Genomic DNA, 12,085 nt, shown 5'->3' with positions numbered 1-12,085 from the left:
GGGTGTGGGGGAGACTATTTTCGAAAGTGGGTGCAGGTTTTCGTTCCAACCTATAAGAGGAAACCTTTCCACCAATCTGGTGTCTTAGAAGTGCAATCTGTGGATTGCAGTCAGGTGCTTTGTGTTTCAGTAGAAACCTCATTGGTTAAACAGTTTGTGCTGGATGGGTTTGGAACAAAAATCTGCACCGATAATGGCCCTTGAGGTTGTGTTAGTTTACATATAATAAAGTACTGCTCTACTTACAAAAAGTTCAAGTTACGAAAAAAGTTCTGGAACCAAATAATTTCATATGTGGAGGTATGAATGTATGACGAACTCGACCGGAAGCGATACGGAAATGGTCGAAAATCAATAGAACGTGACCAATTGTTACAATCGTGGGCTGAGAACCCCAAGACAGGCAAATGCACAACCTGGACATGGAACTTTGTATTTATTGAAAACGTTCCAAAGACGGGAAAAAGCACGGAATGAGCAGCGTAGACGAGCCATTGTTTTTAGCGTGAAGGTCGGTAGCCAAGAGGTCCGTAGTGGGGTCCAGAATGAAGGTACAATACGTGTGCTCGAGTTCGTAGTCGAGGTCCGTGGTTCTGGACGTCAACGTAGTCAGGGTCCTGTGAACAAAAAAAGAGGTCGGAGATCAGGCGAGGCAAACAAGCTCTGGTCGACTTTAATTACTTCTTGCTGACTGAAGAATCACACCTGGTACTGCTCGAGCCATCAGGTTCTCGACCTGTGATTGGATGGCAGGCGCAACCAGCCACCAGTCAGGCTCTGGCCTGACACCCAAGAATAGAAAGTAAATGCACAAAAATTAACACTAAATTATCTCCAACGTACAGGACCTGTGACCCTGTATTCCCTCAAAATGTAAGTGAAATGGAAGTCACAAAAAATTAACTTAATTATATTTCTAATGTCAAAAGAAGACATCCAATTCATTGAAACTTGGAAGCTGTGAATGCTCATGTTTTGCTACCATTGAGTTTACAAGCACGTATCCCCACACAATTTAACCAGAAACTGCATTTTCTCGCTTTAGTTATTTTTGTGCATGGAAATAAGGAGGGTTCATTGAGGTGAGAGATAGTACAGCACACTATTGAGATGATAAAACAGTGGTGGCTCATAAAGAAACATTTTTTTAATGGTCGTGTGGATACGGGCCAAGATTGCGGCCATGCAGAGAGATGTAGAAGTTAATCTCCTCAGCAGCCAAGGAAGGGTGAAGAACATTGCAAAGTTTTGCTGACATTTATTACCATATTTTCTACATTCATGATATGGAACGGTTATCTTTCCTTGCTTTGACTCCACAAGGCCGTGAGCTCATTTGAGAAACGAGCTAGGTAGTATACTTTCAGAGCTCAACCTGCCAGGCATGCCCGTTTTTTTTCCTCTGGAATCGCTCCCCACCCTCGTGTGCCGCCGTCATAAAAAACACAGATGGAATTATTTTCTGTCAGGTTCTCCCGCCTTCCTGTGCGTCACCCAGATTGATTTTGCTTTAATTCACTACATGAGGATGATCAAATGTGTGTCCTGGAGACGTGCTATGTTGGTAGATTACAAGCCCAGCATACAAAATCTATAATTGAAGTCTTTCAGTGCAATTGATGATGATAGACTTCCAATCATATGGCTGTTAGGAAATAAATTAAAGCTCTTTAAATGGGTTTATCATTACTAGATGTCATCTCACCTAATTTTCTCAACCACTTCATCCTCATTAAGGTCGTTGGGGGTGCTGGAGCCTATCCCAGCTGACTCCGGGCCAGAGTCGGGAGACACCCTGAATCGGTGGCCAGTTGATCGCAGGGCACAAGGAGTCGGACAACCATACACACACACCTTTACTTAGAGACAATTTAGAGTGTACAATCAGTGTACCATGCATGTTTTTGGAATGTGGTAGGAAACCGGAGTACCTGTTGGAAACCCACAAAGGCCCGGGGAGAACATGCAAACTCCACACAGGTGGACGTGACCTGGATTTGAACCCAGGATCTCTGAGCTGTGAGGCCGACGCACTAACCACTTGCCGTCCCCTAATTACCAGATGTCCATTCTATTTAAAGTGGGATGGATGTCAACGAATGAGTGTTAATTTTCTGCCAGCCGTCCCACTTAAAATAGATTGCACATCTAGCAGTGCCTATGGCAGCCAATGGGTTACCTAACTGGTTATAGATTTTTAAAGAAAATCAATAATGGCTGAGAGTTTTTGTTGTTTATTTAGCTGTGTGCCAATACAATAAACCCTTTTTTGGCCAATGAAAGCATTTGTATATTAAGAATTACATCCTAATACTATATTATTAGCATGTTCCACGATTTACCTAGTTGGATTTACAAAATAATAATATTATTAGCAATAAATCCTCTATAACTGGCACAAGTGTAATGCAAAAATATTGGGAGGAGTGTAGCAATTGGACCCTGAGCTGAAAGAAGAGAGTTCTAAAGGAACGTTAATGCAACAAAGTGGAAAGAGCCAAGAATATTTATTTTTCTTTTTACTTTTAACGACCTTATCAGTATGACAACACAGAAGAAAATTGAAAAATGCCCAAAGGCCCCCAGTACTTCCCAAAATGTCAACTTGAGAAAAGAAGGTGAACAGGAGCCACCAATTAAAACTCCTAATTAAATCTCAACTATTATTAGAATCATGCTGGAAGCACACCATGAAGGGGGAACTGTAGATCTTAACTCTGACTCCACTTTTCCCCAGGCTGCTCCACAATACCGATGTTCGCTTGACAAGAAAGGCCACTGTTGCTGCCGGAAAATGGAGAAAGAATAAACCGAGCTCCTTGACTGCACTAGACGCCTAATTTAATTGAAGTGGGAGGGGTGGCAGTGAATGAATGAATGCTCATTCATTGTCATGCTCCCACTTTAAATGAATTGGCAGTAGACTAGTGTTGATTCTGTAATACTATTATGTATATGTGTGTATTTAATCATTCCTTTGTTAAACCATTCTTCCAATTGTCCCAAGAGATCTCGGGGTCGTAACCAGTCACCTAGTCCTCTCACAAGAACTTTTTATCTGACATCTCACCCAGTTCCGGGCTCCGAGGACTGTTGATCTGGGTTTGAAGCGAAGAGTCGTCAAGGACTCTTGCTACCAGCAGATGGATATCAATCACTTCCAGGAACACTCGCATAGTGTTCCTACATCGTGACGCACTTTGCGCTTCTTTAGGTAATTGTTACGCAAAATGAAGGTGTGATTGTTTTTTTTAATTCAAATGAAGTTTGTTTTTAGTTTCCTCTTTCTATTAGTGTTAAATACCTTAATTGTTATTATAATCGCGGATGTTGTTTTTGCTTATGCAGTTGGATAAATCAGTAACCTTGTAATTGTTTTGAATAATGGCTTTAAAGCCGTATGAGTAATTATTGTTCAAGGAGATACTTTGGAGATCGGAAGGAAGTGTTGTTGTATCTTCCCTTATAAGGTTGCTGATCATTGATGCCCATTTAATTAAATGTCAATAATTAAATCAGATGTCTGCCTGCAGTGTTTAATAATTATATAAAAGAATAATTATCAATGAACCTATCAACTAGTGATAAACTGCATGTGTCTACAAGTCTACTCCTGAAGGTCCTACTTTGCAATGGAAAAAATACCGGAAAAAACAACTAATGTTTACATATGCTGATAGCTCTCCCACTTCAAAAGTGCTTGTTTATTCATGTTTCAATGAAAAAAAAACTATTCCAAATGATTCAATTAAAAACTCAATTTAACCCTCATCTGGTGGCCAGCCAATCACAGGACACAAGAAGACAGACAGCCATTCACACTCATCCATACCTGGGGGCAATTTAAAGTGTCCAACCAACCCACCATGCATGTTTTTGGAATGTGGGAGGAAATCGGAATATCCGGAAAGAACATGACAACTCGGCACAGGAGGACCGATCTGGATTCAAACCCAGCACTCCAGAATTGCAATGCCAACTTTCTAACCACCCATCCACCGATCCACCACGTTACAGATCACAAATAAATACATTTAAATCACATTGAGAAGCCTCAGTCTTGGAGTCATATCTTAAAACATTACTCTACTGTTCACCACTTGAAGTAAATCACACCTGCAAACATGTGACCTTTTCCTTCTCTGGCTCATCAAAACAATGTCCTAATCGTCTACACACATTTGCAGTCAGTTCACTATCACATGCAGGTTGGACTCTTTCTTCCCCTAGTCCGCAGGCCTGCTCAGTGACTTTGCTCTGCCGCTCCGAGCCACTGCCGCCTGCTTGAGTATGCACAGTATCACTCTGGTGATTGATACCTTGGAAGGGGAAGAGGAAATCCATCCCCAGGTTGCGGTGCAGACTGTTGATGAATGACCCCTCAAAGGCCCAAGCAGAGCTGATAGGTCACAGGCACCGGAGACCTCCAAAGACGGATGAGGGTTGAGTCTTAGCAGTAGGAGTATAAGGAAAGAAAAGGCAAATGCAGTTGTGATTTTTTTATACATGGAGGAAAATATTGTAGAGCATTGAACACATTGGGTTCATTAAACTTAATCAACTTCATATACAAACAAAAATACAGAACATGTTGTAGAAATTTTTCTTTTTAAAATTATTTTTCTGTTTTTTTGGGCAGGGCTCCTAGTACTGAAAGTGCATTGGAATTTTAAAGCCCTAAATGAAAAATAATCCCACTTTGAAAAGAGGGTAAACTCAAAGTAAAAGTGAATAAAAAGTAGGTACTGATGTTAACAATCCTGAAAAATATGAATGAGGGAAAAAAACAAAAAAAATGAGTACCTATATTGTTCTTATCCACCTCGTGGTGGAAAGATTCTGAGTTTGGAAGGTTGTTTGTCTCTCTGTGTGTCCTGACTGGCGACCAGTCTAGGGTGTAGTCGGATTTCCGCCCAAAGCCAGCTTGGTTAGGCTCCAGCAACCCCCCGCAACCCTTTCGAGGATTTGCGGTTTGGAAGATAAATGAATGAATATATTGTCCTTTGAGTACTAAGACCCTGTAGGCATGTCCATGCTAGCTTGCCTTTGTCATATCAATCACGTTAGAAAAATGCGAGCCAGAATGTAATTTTGAAGGAGAGCACAATATGTTTCTAAGAGTTTCTTTCAGTCTGCAGAGGAAGAGTGGTGTATTATTTTATCTTTTTAAAAAGTATCAATACGCATTAATCTACTTTTACTTAGCACTCTTTATAAAACACAGGCAAATTCATCAAACAATATAGTAAATTTTGTTGGAGTTGAGACTAATAGCCATTACGTGGTTTACAATTTGTTTTAATTTCTTTCTATTGTACTACACATGGATCAGGCGGGATTGGAGAACGGAGAGAGTCGAAGATTTACCGGAGTCTTACGCAGAGTAACTCAAAATCTCACTCATCTGTCTTGGCGTGCTTACTTGTGTTCGACCTTGTGAATGTTCATCGTAGACCGGAAACCTGCATAATGTGTATCTCATGCTATTATTGCATCCGGACAAATTTCCTGGTTGTATTGCTTACGTGACTTCCTTTTTTAATTCGTCCACGTGCAGGGAAAGCCCTTTCAGAATGTAAAATCCAGCAGACGATCCTTTCAATTCATACAGTATCTCAAAAATACCACATGAAATGGTTTTTCTTACGATTTTCCCTTAAATGTAGTACAATTTGTACTCCCTATTAAAACCATGAATATGGAAGTGAAAAAATGTGAATCAGGGGGCGTCTTATACGAGAGAAATCGTAAAATGTAATGATTTTAAGGCAATTTTAAGGGTACTGTTTGTACGCAGATGCAGTTGTAGTACCCCTGAATTAGCAATTTTTGCTTTAAACACAGGGGGAAATAATCAGACAGGTCAGTTGTTGTTATCTTCAAGCCAACCTTTACTGTAATGCCTGAAGATTTCCCGCGATTCAGCTATCTGAGCCCAGACATTAAAAATCGAATACCAATCCATACCCTTGCTATTTGGCTGGAGGCATCAATAATCGAAGACTGATAAACACCCACAATTCCAAAACTAGTTTTACATCACACACGCACTCATTTATAACTTAAACACTTTTACCATGTGACCCCCTCTCATTAATAACTTACTCACTTTACCCTGTCACACAGTCAATATGCGATAAATTACGGTACATTTCACATTTTGTCATGGGGAATATGTGTATCAGATCCTTACTCTAATCCCTAATCTTGCAAAAAATTGGACATCTGTACCTTTACAGTAAACAATGAATTATGAATGCCGTTTTATGATTGTGTTCAAATATGGTGCTAATAAACCAAGTGATTCATGTGGCCACCTCAGACCTGTAAATCGTTAACTAATAACACTGCGATATTCTGACCGAGGAGCTGCCGGACTCAGGTACTACTTTCATCAACAAAAAATGACAGGTTTTCTAACTTCGTAAAAAACAGGTATAAATGTCTAAAATAGTTTATACCCAGGTGTTATATTGCCTTCATAAACACTATTAAACCCCCTTTTAGATTTAAAGATGTGTAAACGTAAAAGTGTAAGCACGGTAATAGTAATTGAGGAGTTTGTTTTTTGTTTAAAAACAACACAGATGGTGATTCACTATGCAAAACAAGATTTTTTGAGGATGCCACTAAAGTTTGATTAGGATGAAAATGTGACATTGGCGCAGCCACTTGATAAACTCTCTTTTAAATTGAGGATGTCAGGCCAAGTGCAGTCCCCGAGAGCCCCTATACAGTCTGTTTTGCATATCTCCCTTCTCCACCACACCTGAATCAAATGATCAACTCATCAGCAAGGTGTCCAGTAGCTTGATACTCTTCCAGGTTATTTGATTCAGGTGTATTGGTGGAGGCAGACATGGAAAAACGAGTGGATAGGGGCTCTCCTGGCGTATGTAGACACGTGTATGTTTTACTTCCCTATGTTGTCCTTGTGTTTGCTTTCAAAACAGATGTTCCTTTGTTCTGCAAGTTGCAACAGACATTTCAAAGATTAGCCTGGGGCTGATATCATGCAGTAGTTCTCAGGCCCCTAAGTGGGGGAATGGTTAAATTGCAATAAGACAAGCTGGTCATAGGAGACAACTCCATATTTGGAAAGTTTCTTCTAAACTGAAAACACCCACTAATATTCAAATTAATATCCACTTTTGCCTGCTGCGAAAGGATACACAAAACTGGAGACAGATCCCGAAGAGAAGTCGCTCCTTAATAAGGCCTTCCTGATTATTAATAACCGATTCTGAGAGTCTCAATCCGTGTTTTGTGTCTTCGTCGCTGTTCCAAACCCTCCAAAACAGAAAATGAGCGTGCAGCATTGTAACTGAGATAAGGCTCACAATATTTATACAGTGTTCCCTCGCTACTTCGCGTTTCAGCCACCGCGGATTCAGAGCTTCACGTTTTTTTTTTTAAATAAAAAAAATACAGGTTTTTTTGTTATAACATGAATTTCACTCTCTCTACCCGTATTCTATATGGTGTACTGTATAATGGAGGGTAAAATATATATATATATATATATATATATATATATATATATATATATATATATATATATATATATATATATATATATATATATATATATATATATATATATATATATATATATATATATATATATATATATATATATATATATATATATATATATATATATATATTTTTTTTTTTTTTAATTAAATTAAAATTAAGCATTTTTAAAGGGGCATCCCTACTTCGCGGAAATTCACTTATCGCGGGTGGTCCCAGTCCCCATTAACCGCGATAACCGAGGGAACACTGTAGTAGAAAGATATTCGATACCACATAAATAGACCAATAAATAAATGTGTGCTTTCAAACACTAAATTAAAACTAAATGACTGCATCTCGCAATGGGCAGAAAATGAACACTACATTCTGAAGCGATCTAAAATGATGCAAAAGACAGGTCTGGCCCCCCAAGTCACGAGTTTGGCACCCCTTAACACGGTATTGAGTACCAAATTTTCTTGCATTTAAGCCATATTTGCAACTCAAATGACTGAATAAAGGGTATGCCTTATATTAGACTTTTTTTATTCATTTTAGATTTTCCCTTCAAAGTAACACATTTGTATTCTATTAAAACCATTAATATGGAGGTAAAAAATGTGAATTAGGGGGAGGCTTACACATGAGAAATTGTAGAATTCAACGATTTTAAGGGTGCGGCTTATAAGCAAGAAAATATGGTAAGTCCCATCACATTAGGCCTCAATATGAATACCATTTAGTCTATGTGAAGATGTCATGAAATATTATAACTCAGAAGTATTCTTAACTCTTTGCTTGTCTTTGAAAGAATTAGACATCCAGTCCATTTGAAATGGGAGCACTGACATTCATTCATTCAATGCTAGTGTCTGGTTCTGATAAACTCCTAATTGGACATTACAGTGGGATGGTGGGCAGTTAACTAGTTAATGAACTCTACATTTGTTGACTTTTATCGCTGGGCTAATTGCCTCCAGAAGGTTTAACAATGCAACGTGAATGTGCCAATGGTTGAACAAACAGCTTTACTAAACGGCTTAATGCAGCAAAGCAGTAGCAATATATCTAAACACCATTTTTTAATGAGCGGACAAATATCATTCATGTAGTCTTTTATCACCATTAAAAGAGTAAGGGAAAATGTAACGAGCACCAAGAGACAGTGATGCTCCCTGTGCTACCTCTTTATCATAATTAAAGGTGTTTTTCCACAGAAATGGCTGACTAAAAGATTCTAGTTTAATTTAAGTATTGATCACTTTTTTTCCTTTAATTGAAAAGAAACTGGGACTAGTCTAATGCATCATTGAAAGAAAGTAAAAATTCTGGCAGATTAAAATGTTGTGTGTGGGTGTGTGCATGTAGGTAAACAGTCAGACACAGGAAGGAGGTGGACTTGGTATTCTTTTAATAAGATAATTTTTGTATTCATTCATCTTCTGTGCCAAGCATCCTCGTAAGGGTTGTGGGGATCACTGGGCTATTCCAGCAAAAAGTGAAATGTAGACTACATTTGAAACCAGTGGGGGTCCGTGTATTTCCTAGTGATACCTTCAGCAAAAACAATTTTATGGCTATAAAACCTCTGCTGCAGCTACAGTTGCGACACATAAAAATAATCAATAAATCAATGCACAAAAATGGGGTAAAATCCACTTCCGAGCAGCATTTAATCATTAAATACAAATACTGGAGCTTTTTTGACATTACAACCGGGCCAGGGGGGTGACTTTTCCGGGAAAAGACAGCGATGAACGTCATTGGCGTACCGGCAAACATTGCCCGAAAATGGGGTAAAATCCAGCCGAAAACAGCGTTTATTGATTAAATACAAATATTAGAGCTTTTTAGACATCAGAACCGGGCCCATAGTATCATTTCCCCGGGAAAAAAGACAGCGATGAACGTCGATACGTCCATATACGTCCATACGCAAAACGGCAAAAAATTGCACTAAAATGGGGAAAAAGCCACTTCCTAGCAGCATTTATTGATTAAATACAAACACGGGAGCTTTTCAGATATCAGAACGACTTTCGCCTGGAAATTTCATACAATTGAAATATTATTTAGTAATATAGCCATACTTTACTCTCCAAAAATCCTTCTTAACTGTACACAATATCCATCTTCCTTTCTTTTGTCTTTTCTATCGCCATTGAAGTTAATGCTGAAAGTCAAGCCTGTCCTGTCGTATTTCTTGCATACGTTTTTATTCGATTTAGTGCTGAAAATGTCAGTTCCCGGTTGTGACAGGTTTGCTTGCTGGTTCCTTAAAAGTATTATCAGAATCAATTGATTTCAGTCAAGTGCTCTCTGCCTTCACAATTTGAATGTGGCAAGATGTGATTTATTTGTTAAAGAATTGAGTGCAGTGAATGTTCCTTTCGTCAGGCTTCACAGTGGAAATGGATTGGATGGAGAACTTTGCGCAAGAGGTGAGAACTGGCCGAAAAAAAATCCAGCCCAAACCGACCTGGCCCACGGGTACTAGAGCCCGGCGAATTAACTTGATTTGCAGGCTCGAGCCCAAAAGCAACCCCGAAATTTCATATTTTATTTGTAACGTGAGCAGAGCATGCTGTGGCTCTGCAGCTCCAACTGCAATTACTTTACAGCGCTTCTGTTTTATCCGGAGTATGCCTTATTTTAGTATCCACACATTATTTTAGTATACATTTTTATAAATAAAAAAGCCAGTGAGAGACTACATCGTTTTAGTATACTTTATTTCCAGTGTGAGAGAAGCCTGGCCCAGCCCGACTCAAACCTGATGTAATGATTGACATTTGAGCCTCGAAATTCGGGTTGGGGCGGGTTTTGTCTCGGGCTAACCATCTCACCTCTATCTTGCGTCAATAATAACAGCCTAATGATTTAGTTAGTTATATGGATTGACCGACATCATGGGGTGAACCAACTCTGTTCCACAGGGGCACCAATCGAGTCTGTTTTCAATGCCTCCTTCCTCAAACTCACCTGAATTAAATGATCAACTCATCAGCAAGCTGTCCAGAAGCCTGCTAACTGGTTATTTGATTCAGGTCTATTGAGAAGGGAGATATGAAAAACAGACTGGATAAGTATTGTCAAGGACTGAAGATGGTGACTACTGGACTACATGATGGCCTTCTAAAGGAAAAATTACAACGACAATGATGAGTTTGAAACCCCTTGACCTACGCAAACACAGCCTGTCATTCCTCAACAAAGTTGGTGACGACTATACAAATTATGTTGGTTTTAAGTTTCATTAGAGTTCAAATTGCTACCAAGAAGAGGCCACTATAATACAATATAGTACTAAACTATATATATATGAATGTAGTACATGTATATAACCTATTAAGAAACTTAAGGCTTTGCATTGAAATAAGGATCTTTTGATTGTCATAGTAGGCGATCGATTCTTTATATGGAATTCTATTTTGGATGACAATCAGTGCTCCAGCAGCACTTTTAAAACAGCCTATTTTTTCTGTTTTCCACTCCACGGGCAGTCAATGCAACTTAATGGGTTATGCAAATGTATGGCTCGTATGGAAAACAATCATGGTAAGAGATGATTGATGTACAAACGTATACAGTATTTCTTGTTACCTTGGAAAATACAACAGTGCTATCTAGTGGCGGTAAAGTTATTTCTAATCATTTTCGCAAAATGAAATAGGTGCTTAAGAGAAATAAATCCTAGGGTGATATTTTCCTATGAAATAAGGTGTTGCAAACATTTATATCAAACAAATTTCAAATATCAAAGATAACCTAAGTAAAAAGAAAGCATACATTAAGATCTTTTATGGGGGAAATCTAAATTACAGATTTCTAACTTAAGGCTCAGGGACCAGATTTAGCCCACGACATTCTATGTTGCACAAGAAAGTAAACAATAATCTTTCTATAATCCTTGAATGATTGGGCAAACTCCACACAGGATGGAAGGTGGGACCCCACCTTGGGTTGCCCCCTTCCTTTGTATGGAGTTTGTAGGTTCATCCTATTTTCACCCGGTAAGATGAAAATGATGAGGCCTATCATTTTCGTCATAAATGTACCTCAACTAACAGTTAGGGTGTCGGCCTCACAGTTCTGGGGTCGAGGGTTCTATCCCAGGTTTTTCCTAACTGCGTGACGTTTACATGTTCTCCACAGGCTTGCATGGGCTTTCCCCAGGTACTTCGATTTCCTCCCACAGCCCAAAAACATGCATGCTAGAATGGTTGAAGACTCTAAATTGCTCCTACGCACGAGTGTGCATGGAAAGTGAGATGGGACCGGCTCTAGCACCCCCCGTGATCCTTGTGAGGATACGGGGTTTAGAAAATGAATGGATGTCCCTCAACCATGATATAAAGAGCGGAACATTTCTGCTAAATCATATTGGATGATTTCAAAGAATGTAATTCCAAATGAGGGTGGGAAATAAGTATTTGGTCAATAACAAGCAAACTAGATTTAAGGATCTCAGAAAGCTTTTACTCATTCAGTAAGAATCGTCTTCTGTCCTTCACTCTTTTTATTCTAAATAGCCTTGAAACAACAGATAAAAACACAGTAAGTTAAA

Source organism: Stigmatopora nigra, chromosome 15 (genome assembly GCF_051989575.1).
Source record: "Stigmatopora nigra isolate UIUO_SnigA chromosome 15, RoL_Snig_1.1, whole genome shotgun sequence".
Lineage (NCBI taxonomy): Eukaryota > Metazoa > Chordata > Actinopteri > Syngnathiformes > Syngnathidae > Stigmatopora > Stigmatopora nigra.
This window is presented reverse-complemented; position numbering follows the sequence as displayed.